The sequence below is a fragment of the Neovison vison genome, chromosome 11 (assembly GCF_020171115.1).
Source record: "Neovison vison isolate M4711 chromosome 11, ASM_NN_V1, whole genome shotgun sequence".
NCBI classification, from domain to species: Eukaryota; Metazoa; Chordata; class Mammalia; order Carnivora; family Mustelidae; genus Neogale; species Neogale vison.
This window is the reverse complement of record NC_058101.1, coordinates 91,416,261-91,441,727: the sequence shown is the minus strand read 5'-3', so window position 1 is coordinate 91,441,727 and position 25,467 is coordinate 91,416,261. Positions and strand designations below refer to the sequence as shown.

The 25,467-nt window shown below is 37.6% G+C and overlaps 1 long non-coding RNA gene across 2 annotated transcripts; it reads left to right on the top strand.

Moving 5' to 3' along the window:
• Positions 1 to 2,541: 2,541 nt before the first annotated feature.
• On the top strand, positions 2,542 to 23,489 carry LOC122890146. Of its 2 annotated transcripts, XR_006381066.1 has the most exons (4): positions 2,542 to 2,831; positions 16,805 to 16,911; positions 20,974 to 21,069; positions 23,464 to 23,489. It is a non-coding gene; the product is annotated as an uncharacterized LOC122890146 (long non-coding RNA). The 2 variants fall into 2 exon arrangements; XR_006381067.1 differs by lacking the exon at positions 16,805 to 16,911.
• The last annotated feature ends 1,978 nt before the right edge of the window (positions 23,490 to 25,467 follow it).

Here is a 25,467-nt window from a genome sequence, read left to right as displayed (position 1 = left end):
AATATGTTTTTGAAGTCCCAAAGTCTAGTAAATAATGTGTACTTAATTAAAATCTTAGCTTCTTTGGGAAAGAAGTGAACTTTGTCTTTGACATTGATAGACAAAGGAATTTAGACCAAATTAAAAATGTTGCAAAGCCTTTGAAACACAAAACAAATAAAATATTACCTCTAAGGACTAAATTATTCTTTCGTATATTTTGGGTTCCCACACAAGAATTTTAGATTTTTTTTAGCTTTATTAAAAATATGTTGGAGATGCCTGTGAAGCTCTGTTGGTTCGGCGTCTGCCTCTAGCTCAGGTCATGATCCCCCGCTCCCGGGATGGAGTGCATAGTGGGGGTCCCTGTTGAGCGGGGAATCTGCTTCTTCTCCCTCTCCCTCTGCTGCACCCCCACTCATTCTCTCTTTCTCCCTCTCTCAAATAAATAAAATCTTTTAAAAAAATAAATAAAAATACAAAATACTTAGGCCATCAAATCTTATGTCATGTCGCATTTCTGTTCTTTTTTTTTTTTACTAAGAAATCAGTGGCCATCATCTCCATTTTCCTCTGGATTTCAAATGCCAACTGTGGCAACTAAAATGTCAGAGATGGCACTGACCCCTGGGGTTGCTCACTGACTGGCAACAGTAGCACTGAGGGTTTTGCCTTTTTTCTCCGGCAGGAATTTCTAAACCAAAGCTTGCTGACATAGGGTGTCACCTGGGTTTTAGCTCTTGTTTTCACTATTATAAGGACTCTATATCCAGCCCTCTTTTCTCCATATCTGCATAGAACAATTCTAGTGTAAGGGACTCGGGCTTCTTGTGAGTCTTCTCCGGGTCACAGTTGTCCTCTACTTTAATCTTCCCTTTAAATTTTCTTTGTAGGGACGCCTGGATCACTCAGTGGGTTAAGCCTCTGCCTTCGGCCCAGGTCATGATCTCAGTCCTGGGATTGAGCCCCACATCGGGGGTCTCTGTTCAGCAGGGAGCCTGCTTTCCCCTCTCTCTCTGCCTGCCTCTCTGCATACTTGTGATCTCTCTCTCTCTCTCTCAAATAAATAAATAAAATTTAAATTCTCTTTGTAATTAAGAGGCACCTGAAAGACTCAGTCAGTCAGGCATCTGACTCTTGATTTCAGCTCAGGTCATGATCTCAGGATCCTGGGATTAAGCCCGGCTTTGGGCTCCTGAGCTCAGCGGGGATCCGCTTGAGGATTCTCTTTCTCTCTCTCTCTCTCTCTGCCCCTCCCCCTGAGCACACATGAGCATGCATGCCTGTTCTCTCCTTCTCTCTCTCTGTCTCTAATAAATAACTTTTTAAAAAATAAATAAATTCTCTTTGCAATTAAAAGAAACTGTTTCTAGATGAAGACTTTGTCTTAGATACTTTGTCTTTTGTTTACTTTCATTGGCTATGCTGAGTTTTTATTCTTGTTGCTGTTTTTGATGATTTTTGTCCCTCAAACGCATCCAGTTCATTGCCATTTCAAGCCTCTTATATTTGCCGCTCCCTCTTCTAAGAATGTCCCTTCACAGGGTCAGTGCTTCATCTCTTAGACCTTAATCAACTCTCACCTCTTCAGATAGGTCTCTCCGTTCTTTACCTAAAAGACTCATCATCAAACCTCCCCACCAAGTCACTCTGTCCCACTGGACTTTTCCTTTTTCCTTCATAACACTTACCACTATCTGAAATAATCTTTGTCTTTTACTGTGTGTAATGTCTGACTCCACACTCCCATTAGGGCAGGGATCTTGTCACTTTTGTTCTTTACAGAATTCCTGGTGTTTGGCACAGGCTCATAGATATTTCACAAATATTTTTTGAGGGAATGAATGAATGAATAACTGTCTTCACCCTCTTCTCCACCTATCTAAATCTTACCAGTTAATCAAAGTCCATTTTCCCCCATAAATATCCTTCCAGAGGACTCAATCACAACACTGATTGAAATGGCGGCTCTCATTTTTTAAAAATTAAAAAAAACTTTTTTTTATTAACATGTAATGTATTATTAGCCCCAGGGGTGCAAGTCTGTGAATCGCCAGGTTTACACACTTCATAGCACTCACCATAGCACATACCCTCCCCAATGTGTGGCTCTCATTTTTAAAAGTACTAGACTACATATTAGAATTCCTCACTGCTCTACCATAAGTTTTAGTTGCTAGTCATCTCTGACTCAAATGATCTCCTTGATTTTGGGCTAGAACCAATAAATTATGATCCCAATCTGTTCTCAGAGACTATTCAGCAAGTGTGAAATCCCTTAAGGAATTTGCGCCAAAACTTAGTTCAGGACTCTCAGGAATTTATCTTGGGATAAATTCCCCCAGCTTATCATGCACAATGACTCAGTGACTCTTAGGAAGAAAAGCAGTATAATCTCTAGCTTTTTTTTTTTTTTCCTTTAGTAATCTCTATATCCAAGGTGGGGCTTGAGCTCACCACCCTGAGATCAAGAGTTGCATGCTTTACCAACTGAGCAACTGAGCCAGCCAGGAACCCCTAGTCTCTAATTTTTCTTATCATTTCTTTTTAAAAAATATTTATTTGTGTATTTGAGAGAAAAAAAGAGCATGTGAACACATGCGTTATTGAGGTGGGGGGGCAAAGAGGGAGAATCTTAAGCAGACACCCTACTGACTGGGAAGCCCAGTATGGGGCTGGATCTCATGACTGATGAGATCAGGACCTGAACCAAAATCAAGTGTTAGACAATCAACTGACGGAGCCAACCAGGCGCTTCTCATCTCTGACTTTTCTTACCAGCCTTCTCAAGACCAGGAAGAACCCCATCCAGGCCCATTCTAGTCTTGGCTATCAACAGGCATCAAACCAAGGTAAGCCCTATGTAAAACAGGTCAGTCTTTTAAAAACTCTGTACTTCTTGCTTTTCTATACTTTTCACTCTGGGTGCCCTCTGAACCCCAGGCCTGCTTTGCTAGGTCTGGTGCTTTCCCTTTACTTAAAAGGTAGCCTCAGGAGTATAACCCTTGGGCTACAAGCTTTCCTCTTCCTGCAATACCCTAATCTCAAACACTTTCTGATGGACAATATTGAGCTGTTAGTGCTCTCGAGTGGTTAATTTGATAAATTCCTTTGTGCTAGACTGAAAGAACCCTCAGGGCCTCTACTCCATCTCCAACAGTCTTAATTGTAGCTTTTTAAGATAACCATCCACTTTGGTGTGTCACCCAGAGGAATGAGAAAGGAGGTTAAAATTCTAGACCAGGTAAGAGGTGAAAGCGAATAACAGGTTGAGACAGATGCTTTTGTGAGTAGCTTGTTGAGTAGCTCAAATTCTTCTGGGTGTGTGGCCAACAACTTCCACAGATCTCCAGAACTTGATAAAGAATCGACTTGAACATGTCCTCTGGGGAAAAAATAGAATTATCCGCTTGAGGATTTTAATTTTTATGGTAATTCCTGAACATCTATATTGCCAATTGTTCTCCCCTCATTTCTTCAGCCATTTTCCCCCCGAATGCTCTCTTTGTCTCTTCCCACGCCCATTTCAGTGATATTTTTTCTACAGAGCCTACTCAGCCAGAAACTGTTCTCCCTCTGCACTGTTTGTATTTTCTCCTTTCACATATATGCCCTTCATTTATAAAAATCCCTCTTTTGAAATCTGTTACTTGTATTCTGGGCATACCAGCTCTGAAATTTTCCCCTCAGGAATGAAATAAAGAGGAAAACAGGAGAAATAAAGATGAAAGAAGCAGTGGGTCTGTTTCTCATCTTTCTCTGTGGGGCTAAGGAAAAGATGGGAACAGGCCCTCCCTCACGATGAAAAACCTACTAGCTTTCTCTCATCCCTCTTGATGGAATGGAACCTTAATTATCTGTCTCAAGTCATTAGGCTGTTAGAGAAATAGCTTGCCTTTTATTTATGCTCTACTCTATTAATATTAACTACTAATATTGATCACAAGAACAAAAAACAATGAAATTACCTATATTCTTTGTCATTTACCTTCTTTCATCTGGTCCTCATTTTTTTTTTGCTATGATTAAAACAGGGTAGTATAAAATATCAATAACATACTAAAAGAATCAGGAAAACCATTGCCTCTTTTAGTGAGGCCTGCTGTGAATATAGTAGGAAGTAGGAAGAAATAAAAGTAAGAAGTAGGAACATAGTAGAAAGAAATAACATAGTAGGAAGAAACTAAAGAGTATCGAAGAAAATTATTGATTACAATGTAACTTTTCACACAAACTTAAAATTAAACTTACAGTTTCAGCATTTTTTTAAAGATTTTATTTATTTATTTGAGAGAGAGAGACAGTGAGAGAGAGCATGAGCGAGGAGAAGGTCAGAGAGCGAAGCAGACTCCCCATGGAGCTGGGAGCCTGATGTGGGACTCGATCCCAGGACTCCAGGATCACGCCCTGAGCCGAAGGCAGTCGTCCAACCAACTGCGCCACCCAGGCGTCCCTGTTTCAGCATTTTTAAATGAAGTAAAATCACTTGGAGACTTAATTTGTAAAATATGTGTGGAGTGACTGTGAGATTTTGTCTCAACTTTTCTAGAAAGCATGAAAAATGCAACTGTATTTTTACCATAGTGACATTACAATCATTGGTCTGCTGAAATTACAATCAAGAAGAGCCTTTTGTCTCTGTCTATAAATGAGCTCTGTATTTACAGAGCAGTGTAGTTCTTCAAGCTGTTGAGGATGGGCTCATTACCAAAGAGATTTAGGTTACTATCTAGTGCAGCTTAGTCAGTGCGATAATGAGGGCACAAGGGAAATTTCAAAACACAGTTGGTCTTAAATAGACAATGTGAATTTAGCTGGGAAGAGGCATAGACTGCAACATCAAAAGACAAGAGCTAGTACCATATTCTAACAGCACAGTAGTCAAAGGTAGTAGCAAATGAATAATGAGCACTAATGTGAGCAAATAAAACCCAGAGTGCCAAAACAGTCCTCAAGATTCTTCATCTGATTAAGAATGGTGTCAAACAAAAAGATAGGAAACCACTTGGTTTTCAGAAAAATACTGATGATAAAATACAGTAAAAAATAAATTCTAGTGGAGAAATCACACAAGCAGTATTCTGACTAATAGGACTATTTTTTTTTAATATCTTATTTTCAAGTAATCTCTACACCCAACATGGGACTTGAACTTACAACCTCAAGATAGAAAGTCACATGCTCTATTGACTGAGCCAGCCAGGAGCCCCTAACAGCACTACTTTGACAAATAAGTCTGCTTTATGTTTTGTGTCATTTTAATAGTAACAGGCCTCGTCGCTTGATTAATTCCTGGCAATGATAAATACATTGACTATATATTATCTCATTTAATCAACCCAGGAACCCTTTCAAGACAGACACTTTGCATGAGGATACTGAGGTTTGGTGAGGTAAATAATGTGTTAGACCTTATGAGGTGAAACTGGGACTCAAACTCAGGCCTTAACAGATGCCAAAGCACTTGCCCTTCACCAAGACCCTGTGCTGCCTTGCCCTGAATGCAAGCAGCTTACAGGCAGTAAGAAAGGCACAAACTTTCTTTTTTCAAGCAGATGTCTGCAGGACTCTGTGAGCTCACCAGTAAAAAACTAAACCAAAAGTATAAAGCACCAAGGTTTTAAACCAAGGTTTAAAAAAAAAACTAAACAAAGCCAATGGATTTCAGAGTCTGAGCTTTGTCTGGTTTCGTTGCTGATGAAATATAGTTGACCTTGGGAGTCTCTTGGAAAAATGGAGGCATTTGAGGGAGAAGATATGCAAAACATGATAATCCTTGGACTGTTGTTCTTATAAAATATAGCTATCTCTTTCAGACAGCAACATTAGTCATGACTTATACATTCTTTTTAAAATATATCACTGAGTCCATTTACAGTTCCAAAATGTGTTACTCAGCACAGAAATAGAGTAACAGTTGTTATAACCAAATTCAGGGCTCCCCTCAGATGTCTTTTATTGACATTATGTTGGTACACAGGAACATTAAAGCCTTTGAATAAAGTGCTGCGTTCTCAACCTATGATTCAGTGGGAAATAATTGAAGTTTTAGTTTCAATTATTCCATTCAAGTTGATGTTTCAAACAAGTGGCTTTCTAGTTAATGGATATGTTTATAGATACTTTAGTTCTTGCTTAATGCCTTGTTTGTATTCTGTTCGAGAATTTATTATAGACCTGCAGTTGCTCGCTTCTATATCACTCCCTCATGAAACTGAGCCTTTATGGTTGAGGAGCTGTATGTGTGTGATTCCTCTTTGTAAAGCCAAGGCCTTGACGATGCCTAGTAACTAGTAGACACTTAAATTTTTACTTTTTGGAATATATACAAAGAACAGAGTTTCACAACCTCAGCCCTATTGACATTTTGGGCCAGACAACTGGGGGGTGGAGGACCCAGGGGTGCTGGGATATATGTAGGTGGTAAGTATATAACAGTGTCCCTGACATTTACCCACTAGACACCAGTAGTTACCACCCACTCCATTCAAAATCTCTCTAGACATTGCCAAAATGTTTCCTGGGGGGCAAACCACCTCTAGTTGCAAACCATTGGCATAGAAGGATGTGTACACATATAGATAAAAACACGATGCTTCTAATTTATTAATATATCTTTCCAAACTTCTTTGAATAGGTAACAAGTACATGGAATAAAAAAACCAAAAGTACAAAAGAATATACAATAAGGGGCGCCTCAATGGCTCCGTTGGTTAAGGAACTGACTCTTTATTTTAGCTCAGGTCATGATCTCAGGGTTGTGGAATTGAACCTGGCATCAGGTTCCCTGCTCAGCAGGAAGTCTGCTCAAGATTTTCGTCTTCTGTAACGCCTACCCCCACTCTCTCTCTAAAAATAAATAAGTAAAACTTTAAAAAACAAAAAAGAGTATATAGTAAAAGGTAAGTCTCTTTCCCTCCATTGTCTCCCCAATAGTTTCTTGTATTCGTGTTTTATTCTAGACCTGAGATGTTCAACACAGATGCCACCAGATATACCTGTGGCTATTGTGCACTTGAGATGCGGTTTGTTCTGAGATGTGCTAAGTATAAAATACACAATGAATTTTGAAGATTTAAATGATTTAAATGAAGAAAAGCATATAAAATATGTCATTAATAATTGTTTTACATTTACATGAAAGAACAATATTTTTGTTAATATTTTGGTTACGCTAGATAAAATATGCAATCAAAATTAATTTCACTTTTATTATCTATTTATTTATTATTTATTTTTAAAGATTTTATGTATTTGTCGGAGAGAGAGCACAAGCAAGGGGAGCAGCAGGCAGAGGGAAAAGCAGGCTCTCTGCAGGGCAAGGAGCCTGATGCAGGACTCCATCCCAGGACCCTGGGATCACGACCTGAGCCAAAGGCAGATAATTAACCAACTGAGCCACCCAAGCATCCCTAATCTCACATTAAAAAAACAGTTTTACTGTGACTACTGAGAAATTTAAAGTTACATATATGACTCTCATTATATTTCTATTGTAAAGTACACTTTTGGAGAAATTTTCTTTGGGTTATAAACATATAAATATGTTATTTAATATCATTAAACTTAATACTTTTATATACATTGTTCTATTTTATACTTAACATAAACATAACATATGATACTTAGTAGATACCTAATAGATGTTTATTGATTGAGTCAGTAAACAATTGAATGATTATATGTATACCTATATAAATATATACAACCAACCCATATACATATACAGTGTTTTTTCACACAGGACTTTCACATACTTTTATTTGGTTTTCATAACCTTGAATATAGCTATTTTATTATCACCTTGATTTACTTCATGTATAAACTGGGTATAACAATATTTTTGTGAAGATTAAATATATTCATATAACTAAAGAACTTAGAACAGTAGCTATCCGATTACAAGAACTATATATCATCATCCTTCTCTTTTTTGTTATCAGTACTGTTTTTGTGTTAACTATTTTTTTAAAAATGAGGACACCAGATCTCAGAGAGAATAATGCCTCTACATTACACATTAGTAACATGGTCAAAATTGGAATCTTATGCTTTGACTTAGAAATTCATGCACTCATCTCTATCTTATGCTGCCTTATTATGTTCATTTAAAAACACAGGAAGCACAGTTCCCAGATCTTGCTTTTAAATTCCATTCCCCTACAAAAGAAACGAGGCACTTTGGAAGACTAACTATTTCCAGGTCTGGATCAGTAAAGTGCAAATGTGAAATACTTTGATATGCCAGACAATAAGGAAATAGCTTAGAAATTGAGGGCATATGGGAGTTTTATGTAGATTTCTGAAACTTTAAATTTCCTATAATTCCAATTATTTCAAATTATTAAGTTAAAAAGTACACAAATATTTAGAATGTCAAATCATGCATCTATGTAATTTAAGGATTAAAGAAGTAAAACTAGAGGGTGTCTGTCTGGCTCAGTCAGTAGAGCACGCAACTCTTGATGTAAAGGTTGTGAGTTTGGGCCCCACACTCTGGGTAGAGATTACCTAAAAATTAAAAAATAAGTAATTTTAAAAAAGATTTTATTTACTTATTTGACAGAGAGAGACACAGTGAGAGAGGAAACACAAGCAGGGGGAGTGGGAGAGAGAGAAGCTCCCATTGAGCAGGGAACCCAACGTGGGGCTCGATCCCAGGACCCTGAGATCATGACCTGAGCCAAAGGCAAACACTTAACAACTGAGCCACCCAGGTGCCCCCAAAATAAATAATTTAAAAATATTTTTTAAAAAGTATAACCACAATGGAAGTTGATATTTAGAACTGTATAAAAATGAATTTACTGGGACGCCTGGGTGGCTCAGTTGGTTAAGCAGCTGCCTTCGGCTCAGGTCATGATCCCAGCATCCTGGGATCGAGTCCCACATCGGGCTCCTTGCTCGGCAGGGAGCCTGCTTCTCCCTCTGCCTCTGCCTGCCTCTCTCTCTGCCTGTGCTTGGTCTCTCTCCCTCTCTCTGACAAATAAATACATAAAATCTTTAAAAAAAATATGAATTTACTTATCCATATTTGTGGGATACAACTGTGATGGCAGTTGGAAGGAATTATATAACTTTGAATACATATATTAGAAAGTAACAAATATAATGGGACAAAGTGACATTATGTGCTTCCTAATGTAATGCATTTGAGGGAGACATATCACCTTTTCAAATATTTTTATCAAAAATATTTCAACTGACTCTAATCATGAGGAAACAATCAGACAGATTGAAATTGTGGGACATTCTACAAAACATGTGGCCTGGATGCTTTAAAAATGTCAGTCATGAAAATCAAAGAGAATACCAGAACACTCCTAGAGTAAAAGAGGCTAGAGAAACCCATCATCAAAAAGTAATGCCTGGGGGCGCCTGGGTGGCTCAGTGGGTTAAGCCGCTGCCTTCGGCTCAGGTCATGATCTCAGGGTCCTGGAATCTGAGTCCCGCATCGGGCTGTCTGCTCAGCAGGGAGCCTGCTTCCCTCTCTCACTCTCTGCCTGCCTCTCTGTCTACTTGTGATTTCTCTCTGTCAAATAAATAAATAAAATCTTAAAAAAAAATTTTTTTTTTAAGGCAGAGGCTTTAACCCACTGAGCCACCCAGGCGCCCCCTAGAATTAAATTTTTTGATTGTGATAATGGTATAATGTTTGCGTAGAACAGTTTTTTGCTCTGTGGGGGTGATGCATCATGATATCAACAATGATATAGAGATATGACAGATATAACAAAAGTGGCCATTGGATTAAAGGATGAGTACTCTGAGAGTTGGGTGTTCATTGTTTTTTTTTCATTGTTTCTGGAGTTTGAAATTTAAGAAACCTTTGTTAAGCACTATGTGCTGGGAATACAAAAATAAACAAAGCTCTCTTGCCCAGAAAAATCCTAGATTTGCGGAAAAGATGGCATGATTGAATTGCTGTAGTATATGCTGATAGGTGCATGAATATAAGTATAAAAAATTATGCAGTAAATAGAGAGGGAATTTAGTTAATACAAATTATTATCAGGACACCTGGGTGGCTCAGTTGGTTAAGTGTCTGCCTTCAGCTCAAGTTATGATCTCAGGGTCTTGGGAAGGAGCCCTTCACCAAGCTCCATGCTCGGTCAGGAGACTGCTTCTCTTTCTCCCTCTCCCCGCCGCTGGTGCTCATTCTCTCTAATAAATGAATAAAATCTTTAAAAAACTACTATCATTATAGAAAATATAAAAATTAAAGAAAAACTGAGAAAATAAAAATTCTTATATTCTATGACCCAGAAAATTATTAACATTTTATTTGTAACAATATGAAATTATAGTTCTTTACATGATTTTTCAATCTCTGGAAAGATTTTTTTTTATTTAACAAAGTTTTAATTTCCAAAATGTACAGTATCTCCACCAGCAGCTAGACCATCTCTAAACATCTTGGTGTTTCTGGTGTATATTACTTGAGCTCTGTGTTTTAAAACCAGTTGAATAAGTCCTTTACTAAGGAGCTCCTGAAGGGCTGCCCTGGCTCTGAAAATAAATTTTAATGTAAAAGGCATTTCAGAGAAAACATTTTATTATGCTAAAAATAATTTACCTTATTGAATATCGTTCTTCCTCTAACCTTCCCCCAAATTTCTCTACTATAGATTCTATCCCTCTAAATAAAAATGTTTTTGGACATCTATATAAGTATATCCAAAAAATAAATCACCCAAGAGACTTAACAGTTAAAGACAATTTCACCGACCATGTTGGGGCAAAAAATACAGTGTTGTTTGTTTCTTAATATCAAGCAAAATGGATTGTATAGAAGAAGTCTTTCACAAATGTTTCATAGTAGAGAATGTGCTGCAGTTTCTTTTTAAAAATGTTTTTAAAAGGTTTTATTTATTTATTTCTTTGAAAGAGACAACACAAATGCATGAGTAGGGGGGAAGGGGCAGAGGTAGAAGCAGACTCCCTGCTGAGCAAGGAACCTGATGTGGGGCTCCATCCCAGGACCCCCGAATCAGGAACAGAGCTGAAGGCAGACACTTAACTGACTGAGCCGCTCATCGCCCTTGTGCTGCAGTTTCAATGGGAATTCTAAGTGAACTAAATGGTTTAAATACAGAGGAGAGAAAAAAGATAATTAGAAAGATATTAAACATAGATAATGAAAACATTAAAGAGAGGAAAGTCACTCTTATATACTATTTATGGGGAGTGTCAAAATAGAACTTTCTTTCAGAACAAGAGAGCACATTAAAATTCTAAATGTGCGAGGGGTAGGGGAAGATGAAAAAAAGAAAAAGAAAAAAATTTTCAAATGTGCAACATACAGATGGCAAGGAGATACATGAAAAGAAGCTCAACATCACTAATCATTAAGGAAACAGAAATCAAAACCACAATGAGAAATCACTTCACACTGGTCAGAATGGTTAGCATCAAAATGTCAAGAAATAACAATTTTTGGCCAGGAAGTAGAGAGAAAGGAACCCTTGTGCACTCTTGGTTGGAATGCAAATCGTTGCAGCCATGGTGGAAATCAGTATGGAGGTTCCTCAAAAATTAAAAATAGAAATACCATATGCTCTAGTAATTCCACTACTGGGTATTTACCCAAAGAATATGAAAACACTAATTTGAAAAAATATGTGCATTCCTATGTTTACTGTAGCATTATTTACAATAGCCAAGATATGGTAGCAACCAAGTGTCTCTAGATAGATGAATGGAGATAAACACACACACACACACACACACACACACACACACGAAGTATATAATTAATTAATTAATTAGTTTGTCAAAGAGAGAAAAAGAGAGCACAAGCAGAGGGAGAAACAGGCTCCCTGCAGAGGAAGGAGCCAGCTGTGGGACTTGATCCCAGGACACTGGGATCATGACCTGAGCTAAAGGCAGATGCTCAACCGACTAAGCCACCCAGGCATCCCTAAAACACATTTCCTTATTCCTATCTTACAATTTTCAGAACATACATAGGGAATTTGAGGAAGGAAGGAAGGAAGGAAGGAAGGAAGGAAAGAAGGGAACTTTTAACTCTCCTTGGGAGACAGAGAATAACATGGATAATGAAAATATTAAGGTCCACTGATTAACAAGATTCAATCCCCTCACTCATTAAGGATTTTATTAAGTCTTCTAAGAAATAGCAAAATGATGGACAATGAGGTCCTCTGCTTTACTATGCCCAAAACACTCTTGGCAGATATGCTGATGATTAGTGAAATGGCTGAACAGCCAGCAGAAGTGAGACAGAGTAGAAACAAAATGCTTGTATAATTCCCAAATAGGACGATCAACGACTAAATAATTAAGGTTTGGCTATGTAACAGATGTAAATTATGTCTACTAAATCCCTTCTGCACAGCCTTTCACTATAATATGCAAAATGCATGGTATAGAGCAAGTCTTCCCACAAATGTTTCACAGTTGAGGACACGCTAGGGTTTCAATGGGGATTCTAAATGAATTAAATGGCCTAACTACAGATAAGAGAAAAAAGATAATTTGAAATGTGTGAAATGGTTCACCAGTACTGAGATCTCTAATACCTCTTCAGAGGTCCCCATTATGTTAACATCATTCCTGTAAGGAAATGATAACAAATCAAACGGATTAATTGCATCCACAGAAGGTATTTTACAATTGCACAAGTGTCCCTAAAAGGCAACTTAAGTGAAATAAATCAAAGCTTTTTATCACAGAGAGTCACAACTCACAGTTTTCTTAATGAGCAGAACTGCTTATTAGGTCTTTATAGCTAGTCTTCCCAATTTGAATCTCTGAAGATATGAATGTGTATTGTTAACCCCGTAACAATTTCCTAATACATTTCCCAGAATTTTTACTTTTAATACATCCAGGAGTGCCTGGGAAGTTCAGTCAGTTAAGCAACCGACTCTTGGTTTCACCTCAGGTCATGATCAAGCTCAGGTCAGGTCAAGCTCCAAGCCAGGCTCCACGTTCAGTGGGGAGTCTGCTGGAGATTCATTCTCTCCCTCTGCCCTCCCCCCTCACTTGCCGGCATACTCTCTAAAATAAAAAAAAATCAACAAATAAATAAATAAATTCAAAATATTTGGGGGCACCTGGGTGGCTCAGTGGGTTAAGCCTCTGTCTTTGCCTCTGGTCATGATCTCAGGGTCCTGGGATCGAGCCCCACATCGGGTTCTCTGCTCAGCAGGGAGCCTGCTTCACCCTCTCTCTCTGCCTGCTTCTCTGCCTACTTGTGATCTCTCTGTTAAATAAATAAAATCTTAAAATTTTTTTTTTTTTACTTTGTGTGTTTGTGTGTGTATGTGTGTATGTCTCAAAAGACATGTGACGGTCCAGAGATGGGTCAGAAGCTGAGAAGATAAAATTATCTTCTAAGATTCATTTCCTCTAATGTGACAGTTTACATTCATGATCCCACAAGTTTATGAGAAGAAGTCAATATTGACCTTTTGATGTTGCTTTTTATATGTGGATCCTTGTCTTGTATGTTTAAATGGAATTACCAGTTTAAATAAAATTTATTTTATAAATATAGGGTCTACAAATATTTTCTCCTTAAGCTATTATGATTTTATTTTATTTTATTTTTTAAAGAATTTATTTATTTATTTGGCAGAGAGAGATCACAAGTAGGCAGAGAGGCAGGCAGAAAGAGAGAGGGGAGGAAGCAGGCTCCCTGCCAAGCAGAGAACCCGATGCGGGGCTCGATCCCAGGACCCTGAGATCATGACCTGAGCCGAAGGAAGAGGTTTTAACCCACTGAGGCACCCAGGCGCCCCACATTTCTCATTTCTTAATAATCTTCTAGGAGCAGGATAAACAAATTTTTCTTTTCTTCTTCTTCTTCTTTTTTTTTACTTGTTTATTAGACACAGAGAGAGAAAGAGAGAGAGCACAAGCAGGGGGAGCAGCAGGCAGAGGAAGAGGGAGAAGCAGGCTCCCTACAAATTCCACACAAAACCTGTTAGAACTAATAATTAGGAATTCAACAAAATAGGATACAAAATCACATGCAAAAATTAGTTGCATCTCTATTAACAATTAACAATTGAAAAAGAAAGCAATTCCATTTATAATAGCATCAGGAAATACATAAGGGGTGCCTGGTTGATTCAGTTGATAGAGTATGCAATTATTGTTCTCAGGTTTGTTGAGTTTGAGCCCCACATTGCGCGTAGAGACTACTTAAAAATAAAAAAATTTTTAAAAAGAATATTTAAAAATTAACCACAGAGGTTAATTTAGTTAAAGAAAACTACAAAACACTGCTGAAAGAAATTAAAGAAGACATAAATGGAAAGATATCCCATTTCCATCTATTGGAGGACTTAATATTGATGTTGCTATTACCCAAACTTATCTATAGATTCAAAGCAATCTTTATAAAAATCCCAAGGACATTCTTTGCAGAACAGAAAAATCCATCCTAAAATTCATATGGAATCTCAAGGGAGTCCAAATTGTCAAAACAATTTTAACAGATACAAACTAAGTTGGAAGACTCACATTTCCTGATTTCAACTTACTACAATGCTACAGTGATCAAAACAGAATGAAAATCCTGGATATAAATCTTCACATGTATGTACAAATGATTTTCTTTTCTTTCTTTCTTTTTTTTTTTTTTGGATTTTTAAAATTTATTTGACAGAGAGTGAGAGCACAAGCAGGGGGAGCAGCGGACAGAGGGAAAGGGAGAAGCAGGCTCTCCCCTGAGCACAGAGTCTGACATGGGCCTCAGTCCCAGCCCTGAGATCATGACCTGAGCTGAAGGCAGATGCTTAATGATTGAGCCACCCAGGTGCCCCTCAAATGATTTTCAATAAGGATGCCAAGACCATACAATAGGGACGACATAGTCTCTTCAACAAGTGCTATTCAGAAAACTGGGTATCCACATGCAAAAGAATGAAATTGGAACCTTACTTAACACTATATACAAAAATTAATTCACAATAGAGCAAAGACCCAAACATGAGAGCTAAAACTATAAATTGTTTGAAGAAAATTTAGGAGGAAATCTTTTTTTTTTTTTTTTTTTTAAAGATTTTTATTTTATTTTATTTTATTTATTTGAGAGAGAGAGACAGTGAGAGAGAGAATGAGCGAGGAGAAGGTCAGAGAGCGAAGCAGACTCCCCATGGAGCTGGGAGCCTGATGTGGGACTCGATCCCGGGACTCCAGGATCACGCCCTGAGCTGGAGGCAGTCGTTTAACCAACTGCGCCACCCAGGCGTCCCAGGAGGAAATCTTGATGACCTTAGATTTGGCAGTGATTTATTGGATATGACACCAAAAACACAGGCAACAATAGAAAAAATAGACGTTAGATTTCATCAAAATAAAAAACTTTCGTGCATCAAAGGACACTATCAACAGAATAAAAAAGCAACCCACAGAATGGGGGAAAATATTTGGAAATCACATTACCTGGTGAAAGATTAATAACCAGAATATATAGAGAATTCCTAAAATTCAACAGAAAAATATTTTTAAATGGATAAAGAACTAGAATAGATATTTCTCAAAGAAGATATATACAAATGGCCAATAATCACATGAAAAGATACACAATGTTACCAATCATGAAAGAAATGCAAATCAAAACCACAATGAGATACCATTTCAGGCCCATTAGGATGGTCACTATCAGAAAAACAAAAAATACAAGTGCTGATGTGGATGTGGAAAAACTGGAACCCTTGTGCATAGCTGGGGTTAGGTGGTGCAGCTGCCATGGAAGAGTGTGGTAGTTTCCCCCAAAATTAAAAATAGAATTACTATATGATCCAGCCATTCCACTTCTGGATATATGCTGAAAATAATGGAAGACAGGGTCTTAAATAGGTATTTGTACACCCATAATCAAAGCAGTATTATTCATAACAGCCAACAGATGGAAGTAAGTGTCCATAGATGAATGAAGGAATAAACAAAATGTGATATATAGATAAAATGGAATATTATTCAGCCCTGAAATGGAAAAAAAATGACACCTGCTACAGTACTGATGAACCTGAATGACATTATGCTAAGTGAAATAAGCTAGTGGCAAAAAAGACAACTAATGTATGATTCCAATTATCTGAGGTACCTAGAGTAGTCAAATTCATTGACAGAAAGTAAAATGATGGTTGCCAGAGGCTACATGGAGAAAGGTGAATAGGGAACTGTTGTTTGATTGGTATAGGGTTTTAATTCTACAAGATGAAAAGACTTTGAGAGATTGGGTGCACAACAATGTGAATGTACATAATGCCACAGAACTGTACACTTAAAAATGGTTATGATATAACATTATGTGATATGTATTTACAAATTTTTTTAAAGATTTTACTTATTTATTTGAGAGAGAGAGGGAGAGAGAGCACAAGAGCAGGGTGAGGGGCAGAGGGAGAAGCAGACTCCCCATCGAGCAAGGAGCCCAATGTGGGACTCAATTCCAGGATTCCAGGATCATGACCTGAGCCGAAGGCAGACACTTAAAAGACTGAGCCACCCAGGAACCTTGTATTTACCAAATTTTTAAAAATTTTTAAGTTTTTCTTAATTAATCTCTGTGCCCAAGGCGGGGCTCAAACTCATGACCCTGAGATCAAGAATCACACGCTCAACCAACTGAGCCAGCCAGGCACCCCACCAATTTTTTTTTAAAGGCTATAAATGCTTTTTAAAAAAAAAAAAAAGAGACACTAGATAAATTTTTAAAATTATTTGCTGTTATTAACAATCCTGGTAACTTCGTGCATGTTATTTACTCACTTTTCCTCACGTGTAAAATGGGGAGTTTGATTGAATTATCTATAAGACCCTGAAATTTGTCTAATTCTGACCCTAGATGTATGATATGATTCTCTGGTTCATCTTCATTTTTGAATTCAAGAAATAATTATTGAGAAGGCACTGTGGAGAAAACACAGTAGTAGGTAAACAAGAGATATAAAGGTGAGTACAAATGGGTTCCTACCTTCATGGAGCTTTCAATCTAGTTTGATTGGAGGAGGTAGGGGCATAAGATAGATATACTTCGCTTCTATTATTAAACATTTGTTTCCTATTCTCCTTAAGGTCAGTCTAAAGATAACCACTGGGAGCCTGGGTGGCTCAGTTGGTTAAGCGATGACCACTTTCGGCTCAGGTCATGATCCTGGAGTTTTGGATTGAGTCCCGCATCAGGCTCCCAGCGCCATGGGGAGTCTGCTTCTCCCTCTGACCTTTTCCCCTCTCAGGCTCTTTCTCACTCTCTCTCTCTCAAATAAATAAATAAAATATTTTTTAAAATAATAAAAAATAGAGATAACCTCTTTGTCCCCTTGCCTTACACAGTTTCTAAATACGAATTATCATGCTTTTCTTATGAGAGCAATTTAGAATCATCCAAGCATGCTCAAAACTAAATCTCAGGGGACTCAGGTCTGGGAGATGTCATCTCAGGTGAGGTTTACAAAACATTCAGCTATCAGTGGGTAACTTCTTATATGGGGACTCATATGGCATGTTAAAGCAAATAAGATTTTTCCAATATTGCTCTACATAAAACATATAACAATGGAATACAGAATGAGTTAAGTACAAAATAAAGACATAAAAATATGCTGTGAAAATGAAAAGAAGAAATATCTAAATCCTGGCTGGGAAATTAAGGAAAGTTAGGTAGAAATATAGCATTACTGGGGCTTGAAAAGCTGTAAATTTATTGAAAGAGGTTTTATTTTATCTTTACATATCTGGAACTCTACTGAGTGACTGGTACATTGTACATATGCAAGAAACTGGATAAATAAAAAATGTGTAAGATAGTAATAGTTAGAAAAGAGAAAAGACATTGTAGGCAGAGGGTTCAGCATGAAAAGTATCACAATCTTTTATGCATGGCATGTTTGGAGCAGTGAATAGTCTAGTGTACCCTTAGGATAGAGGGATTTGGTGGATCAGGCTAGAAAAGGAAGGAGAGGCCATTTATGTTGCAAGCTCTTAGAGGGCAGAGAGAATTTTATCTCCCACCTATGGCGGAGCCTCAAGTGTCATCGTGGAGTCAATGAATTATGGAGGGAAATTTCTGTATCTGGTAACGCATCACACTATAAACATAAAGCCTTCATATTACAAGACATTGAGACATCCTGGATAAAATAGAACAAATGTCCATTTTAATACATGGATGAGCTCAGAAGGAAAAAAAATCTCCAAGGATCAAAAATTAAAGAAGAAACTGCAAACCAGAGAAATAAACACCTGAATTTTTGAAACTGCTATTCTGAAAGTTTTGCTGGATTTAGTAATGAAGGGGCTTGAGTTTTAATACACAACTGGGATTGTAAGACAAGATTTTAGGTAGGTATGGTAATTCCTGTCCTTCATCTCAATAAAAGGATAAATTAGGAAAAGCCACCCCACCATCTCAGAACAATCTCTACCCTGAGAATTCATCAAAACGCAGGAAAAAGGCATCTGAGGTTGTGTGAAAAAAGCAGAGAAATGGAAGCAACTACTCCTCTTTGCCTTGATAATGGTCAGCATGATTATAGGCTAACTTCATGAGAACAGCTTCAGGGTCATAAATCTTCCTCCTAGGAAATGTGGGGTAACTCATTTAAACAACTTATTATCACTGCTCAGATTGTTTCTGCTTTCTTGTTGGGATAAATGATATAGCAAATATCGACTAGCTATTGCTGCCTAATAAACCACACCAAAGTAAATTGGTTAAAAAACCACTTAACAGGGGCACCTGGGTGGCTCAGTGGGTTAAAGCCTCTGCCTTCAGCTCAGGTCACGATCCTGGGGTCCTGGGATTGAGCCCCGCATCGGGCTCTCTGCTCTTCAGGGAGCCTGCTTCCTCCTCTCTCTCTGCCTGCCTCTCTGCCTACTTGTGATCTCTGTCTGTCAAATAAATAAATTAAATCTTAAAAAAAAAAAAAACAGCACAAATCTGTTAATCAGCTGGGTCACTTTTCTGGCCTGGGCCAGATTCAACTGATCTTGGCTGGGCATATTCATGAATCCATATTTAGCAGCAGGTTGGGCAGACAGCTTGGCTGATCTCTCTCATATCACATGAGCAATCTTGCCTCTGGTCCATGTGGTCATTCACTTTGTTACAGGCCAGACCAGTTGATTATATGGTATCTAGGCAGGGTTCCAACAGCCAGCAGAGAAGCCTGCAAACCCTCTTCAGACCTAGGCTCAGAACTGGCTAGCCCAACCTTACTTTGCTTGCATTCTTTAGTTTAAAGCTTATCATAAAGGCACCTGTGTGGCATAATTGGTTGAGCGGCAACTTTCGGCTCAGGTTGTCATCTCTGGATCTAGACCCAAATCAGGCTCCCTGCTCGGCGGGGAATCTGCTTCTCCTTCTCCCTCTGCTTCTCCCCTCCACTTGTGCGCGCTCTCTCTCAAATGAATAAGTTAAAAAAAAATCTTTAAAAAAAGAAAAAGCTTATCATAAATGCAACCCTGATTCAAACAGAGGTTAAAACAGACTCCACCTCTTACCAGAGGAAACTGCAAATTCACATGACAAAGTGTGAGGATGCAGGGGCATGAAAAGCTGTGGCAATTTGTCAGTATACTACAACCATCCTCACGTTTGTGAGGAACATTTCTTTTTTTCAGTCAGCTACCATATGTATATTCATTCTACTTTCACCAATAATACTCTACTTTCCCTTAAGATAGATACTTCTTACCCAATGTGTATACTTCTGTAGGACTGTAAATGAAGGTGTCCTGTGCTCCCATGTGATCTAACTAGCTATGGAGACTACTCTTGTCCCCAGCAGGACCAGACCAGGCAATGAGGCACTTAGGCTACAAGATGCAAGGAACACCCACATCTGCACTATCCCAAGAGTGAGTGTCTCTTTCATTTTGCACCTAGGGCAACTTACTTGCCTCATCCTAGTCTATACTCTGGTCGCCAGCATCCGTTCTCTTCTCCTTCTTTTAGTTATAGAGTATTTCCAAGTTTCAGTGTGGTACAAGAGACCACATTTCCTGACCTCACTTATGGCTCCATGTGTTTGTGGCTAACTTCCAGTGAACGGGAAGTGAACAGAAATATTATATATAATTTCTGGGTCATATCTTTTAAAAAAGGAAGTTGCTTGTTCCCTAGCTTCTCTATCCACCTTCCTGCAGGCTTGGATGAGAGGGCATGACCCAGCTATAATCCTGTGGGTAACGTGTCAATACTTCCTAGGGGATGGTGGAACAGTAAAACAAAAGGAACTGGAGTCTTGACTGACATGGAACAGACAGCTAATCTGTCTTGAAGTGTTACATGAAAAATAGATTTAATTCTCAACCCACTATATTTTGGCATGTTGATTGCTCTAGTAGAAAAATTCCCATGAGGTACCCCCTCCAACTCCCCCCACCATGGATTTTGAATCTTAAGTCCACTGAAACCAAGACAGGAAAAGCAGCTGGAACTGGCTAATTCTAGCAGTAGCCCACTAACAAGAGATTCTAGAAATTCTTATAGCTTAGATCACCTGCTCTAGAGCTGTATTTTAGTCTGTGTCCATTCCTGAGCTAATTTTACAAATGTCTCATCAATTTTGTGACTTAACTGTTACCTTTAAAACAAATTCTCCTAAAACATAAAAACTAAAGATGGGGTGCCTGGGTGGCTCAGTCAGATAAGCATTTGTCTCTCAGTTTCAGCATAAGTCATGATCTCGGGGTCCTGGCATAGAGCCCCATGTTGGGCTCTGCATTCAGCAGAGAATCTGCTTGTTCCTCTCCCTCTGCTCCTCACCCCCACTCACTCTCTCTCTCTCTCTCTCTCAAATAAATTTTAAAAATAAAAAATAATAATAAAATAAATTCTATTTGCTTAATTTTGCTAATATTTATTTTGTTATTTGCAGCAATACTTGCATCCATACTTTTCCATATTTGGAAATATTTTTTAGGATAGATTTGTTAGCACTAGGATCATTGAGCAAAAAGTCTTGGTGGTTTTCTGGCCTTTGATATAAATAACTTTCCCTGTGATTCCAGAGGCCAGACTGAACAGAAAAATTCTTCTACTCCTTCAGTAATATGAATGGTATGATACCTGCAGAAAATGGCAAAAGCAGTTGCTCTCTATACAAGGTAGGCACTTATAACAAGAAAAAAGAATTACTTTTTTATTCATATGCCTTTCTATGGTAATGATCAGTTATTGCAATTGTTCTAATGAAATAATTGTGACTAGATCCTTTAGTAAAAATAACCTGCCAAGAAGAAACTGAAGACAATAGCTTTATATAAAGACATACCTGTGTCTTTGTGTGTGCATGAGTATGTGATGTGGCTGTGTTGGAGAGGTAAGAAGGGATCTAGAAAGGGAAGGCTAGAGTGCAAAAGAGAGAGAGAAAAGAGATGTAATAGAAACGTGCAGGGCACTGGTGTATTAACTGGTTTACCTCTGAAGGATGCATAAAATCAAAGGCTTTGGTTATAAGACTGACTGATGTTGATGATTCTTTTTCTATTATTTCCAACCTAATGTGTAGTTCCTTTTGTAAGTTAAAATGAAAAGTTATTCCTGTTGCTGTGTATTTAAACTCATTAGTTTGCTTACAAGTTCCAGTTATCAACAATGAATACAGTTGTGGATTTTAATAAACATTTGTTTAAAATCTATTCTAATTCCACTCCCTCACTTAACTTCAGGAACTCCTGTTAAACACTGTGACCAATGCATTCCTATGCCTAACAGTTGCTGGGAAATGAAGCCAGACTAGATTTGACCCTGGCTATCTTATTTCTTTGTAGCCTTGCCTCTCCAAAAAAATACTAAAGAGTTTATCTTTGAATTGTTGAGAATTCTCACTTTCAGAAGATTTAAGTTACATATTACTCATTCACAAGGGTAATTTTTTATGGTGTTGGAGGCTTAACTGATTTATTAAGAATATAGCAAATGAAGTCTGTATAAAATGAAAACCATATTTGTGACTTTCCATGAAAGGGAAACCACTTCTAAAACCATTATCATCTTGCTTGGTTTAAAGAGTTATATCCCTGTCATTTTTTTTTTTTAAGTAAGCTCTATGCCCAATATGGGGCCTTAAACTTATGACCCCAACATCAAGAGTCGCATGCTCTACAGATGAACAAGTCAGGGCCTCTCTCTGCCATATTTTTAAGACAAAACTCTTTAATTTACTTAGAAGGAAAAAAGATACCTCATATGAGGCTTCGAGATTCACATTTCTTTTTTGAACAGATTTAGCCAAAGATTTGGCACATTCAATTTTAAAGGGCTATCAAAAATATGACACCTGCAAGTTTTTTAAAAGTTGGGATATTTACAGAATTTTCAATATTTTATTATATGCTATTTCTATTATATCAAATCTAAAAACAAGAATCTTCACTGTTTATTCACTCAATTTTTATTTATTCAAGTAAAACATTCACTGAGCATCTGCTATGTACTAAGTAGTAAATTAAGCAGAGAATGAATGAAATGTCCCATTCTCATGGTATTTAAGGTCTAGTAAAGGATGGCATACAATAAATACAGAAACAAAATTTTTATAAGACAGATGGTGATATGTAATGAAAAATTAAGAGACAGTAACAACAGAGATGACTCTATTCTATATACTTTGCTCACAATCTTCATTGTTAGGACTTATGATCTCCTTTTGGAGATCAACATAATTTTAGTGTTGTGCTAATGATTCCAGGTTAAAAGCTCAGGTCCATCAAAGAATCTGCCCTAATATTTAAGGTACACACACACGCACACACACACACACACCTCTTAGAAAGATACTATTTATGTTTGACCTGACTATGAACTATGTATCTAAGCACAATGTTTTCTGGTCATACATTTATTATGATATATGAGGTTAAATAAATATCACTTACTTTTTTAGATATTGGAAGTCCTTTACTTATAAGCAAATTATGTTGCTAAATACTTATGGATACAATTTGATACAAGTGGATACAAATATACATTTGTAAATATGCATTTAGATCTTTGAACAGTGTCCCACAGAAATAATATTAAGTATAAGGATATATATCCAAGTTTATTATTTAGCTGAAATGCAATTTATTAAAATTGAAGAAATAATAGAGCATAATATTGTCTATAACACAGTATTAAATAAAGCGGAAAATCTATACAAAAGAATCATATCTTTTTTCCTTGATGGATGATAGTCAAGAAAACTTGATATGAAAACAGAAAATGAAGAGAATACTGAGGGACCTAAGGAACATTCAAGGTTTTTAGAGGTTGTTAGAATTGATTGTATTTTAATATTATAAAATAATTATATTTGGGGGGTTATAAAAAGGGTTTCTTAATGGAATACAAAAGAAAACATCATGTAGTTTAGGTCAAAACAGGTCTGTGAGTTTATTTCAATTATATATGTGTGTGTATATTTTATCTATTAATTTAAATTCGAGTACAATTAACAGTGTTATATTATTTTCAGGTATACATACAATTATTTAACAATTCTATTTATTTCTCAGTGCTCATCAGGGAAATACAAATCAAAACCACAATGAGATACCACCTCACACCAGTCAGAATGGCTAAAATCAACAAGTCAGGAAATGACAGATGCTGGCGAGGATGCGGAGAAAGGGGAACCCTCCTACACTGTTGGTGGGAATGCAAGCTGTTGCAACCACTCTGGAAAACAGCATGGAGGTTCCTCAAAATGTTGAAAATAGAACTGCCCTATGACCCAGCAATTGCACTACTGGGTATTTACCCTAAAGATACAAACGTGGTGATCCAAAGGGGCACGTGCACCTGAATGTTTATAGCAGCAATGTCTACAATAGCCAAACTATGGAAAGAACCTAGATGTCCATCAACAGATGAATGGATAAAGAAGAAGTGGTATATATACACAATGGAATACTATGCAGCCATCAAAAGAAATGAAATCTTCCATTTGTGACAACATTTATGGAGCTAGAGCGTATCATGCTTAGCGAAATAAGTCAAGCAGAGAAAGACAACTATCATATGATCTCCTTGATATGAGGAAGTGGTGATGCAACATGGGGGCTTAAGTGGGTAGGAGAAGAATAAATGAAACAAGATGGGACTGGGAGGGAGACAAACCATAAGTGACTCTTAATCTCACAAAACAAACTGAGGGTTGCTGGGGGGAGGGGGGTTAGGAGAAAGGGGGTGGGGTTATGGACATTGGGGAGGGTATGTGCTTTGGTGAGTGCTGTGAAGTGTGTAAACCTGGCGATTCACAGACCTGTACCCCTGGGGATAAAAATATATGTTTATAAAAAATAAAAAATTTAAAAAAAAAGCAACCAACTTTTTAAAAAAAATTCATGGGGGTGGTTTCTAGACTCAATAGATTGCTTTGTTCAGAACAATGAAATAAAAATAGTTTCCTCTGTAATTCTTTTTCCCATTATCTTTCTACACTGAAAAGAAAGCCAATACAATAGTAAAAATTGGTTACATTAAAGATAAAAGTTTTACAGCATTCTCCTTCATTTTTGTTCCACCAGTACACAGAGGACTCAATGTTTCATTTGGTGGACTAGTATGAGAGAGGGGGGATCAAAAGCCACTCTTGCATCTAAAATATTGCTGCCTCAAGGCTATAGACTTCCTTTCATGCCACTGGTGGTGGAATTTAAACAATTACACCAACATTAAAATGGTGTAGAACCTGAAAGAATGATTTCTTGAACCAAACCGAAAAAGAAGCATGCTTGGTGGGCTTGCGTCACTGAACTGAAGTGGGACAACTGTAGGCCTTGTCTTTGTGGACACAAACAGTAGAACCTCCACCATCATAGACTGTTGATCTACGTCAAATACAGGCAGACTTCAGAGAGAGACTAGACATCCATCATTTCACCAGAGCTGCTACAGATTATTAGGATTTTCACTCTTTAAACTTCTCTTGAAGTTTCCCAAACTTTCATTCACTGAAGATTGATCGATCAGTTGTGTCGTTGCTTTTATTTGTATAATTACATTATCATAGTTTTGGAAGTTTTCAAAGAACTTCAGTTTTTGTGTAGAAAGTCACATTTTGAAACAGCCACCCAGAAAGCGGCCTTTCCCTGTTTTAAATTCCTGTGATGTAGGCACATTCCTATTCTAATTTTACAGAAGGTTGGAGTGGGCCAGTATTCATATCCCATGGTGAGGTGATAAAGACAGGATCTGGCCTAGAAATGACTCCAGGATCTGTGGAATCTATAATTTGCTGCCTCACTCTAGATGCTTACAACTTTTCACAATATAATCCAGATTGTAATAAAAATCTTTTTAGGGGCACCTGGGTCGCTCAGTCGGGTCTGCCTTCGGCACAGGTCATGCTCTTGGGATCCTGGGGTTAAGCACCACGTCAGGCTCTCTGCTTAGCAAAGAGTTTGCTTTTCCCTCTCCCTCCATGCCTTCTCTTTCCCTCTGTTCTCTCTCACACGCTCTCACACTCTCTCTCAAGTAAATAAGTATACTCTTCCAAAAAAAAAATCTTAAAAACA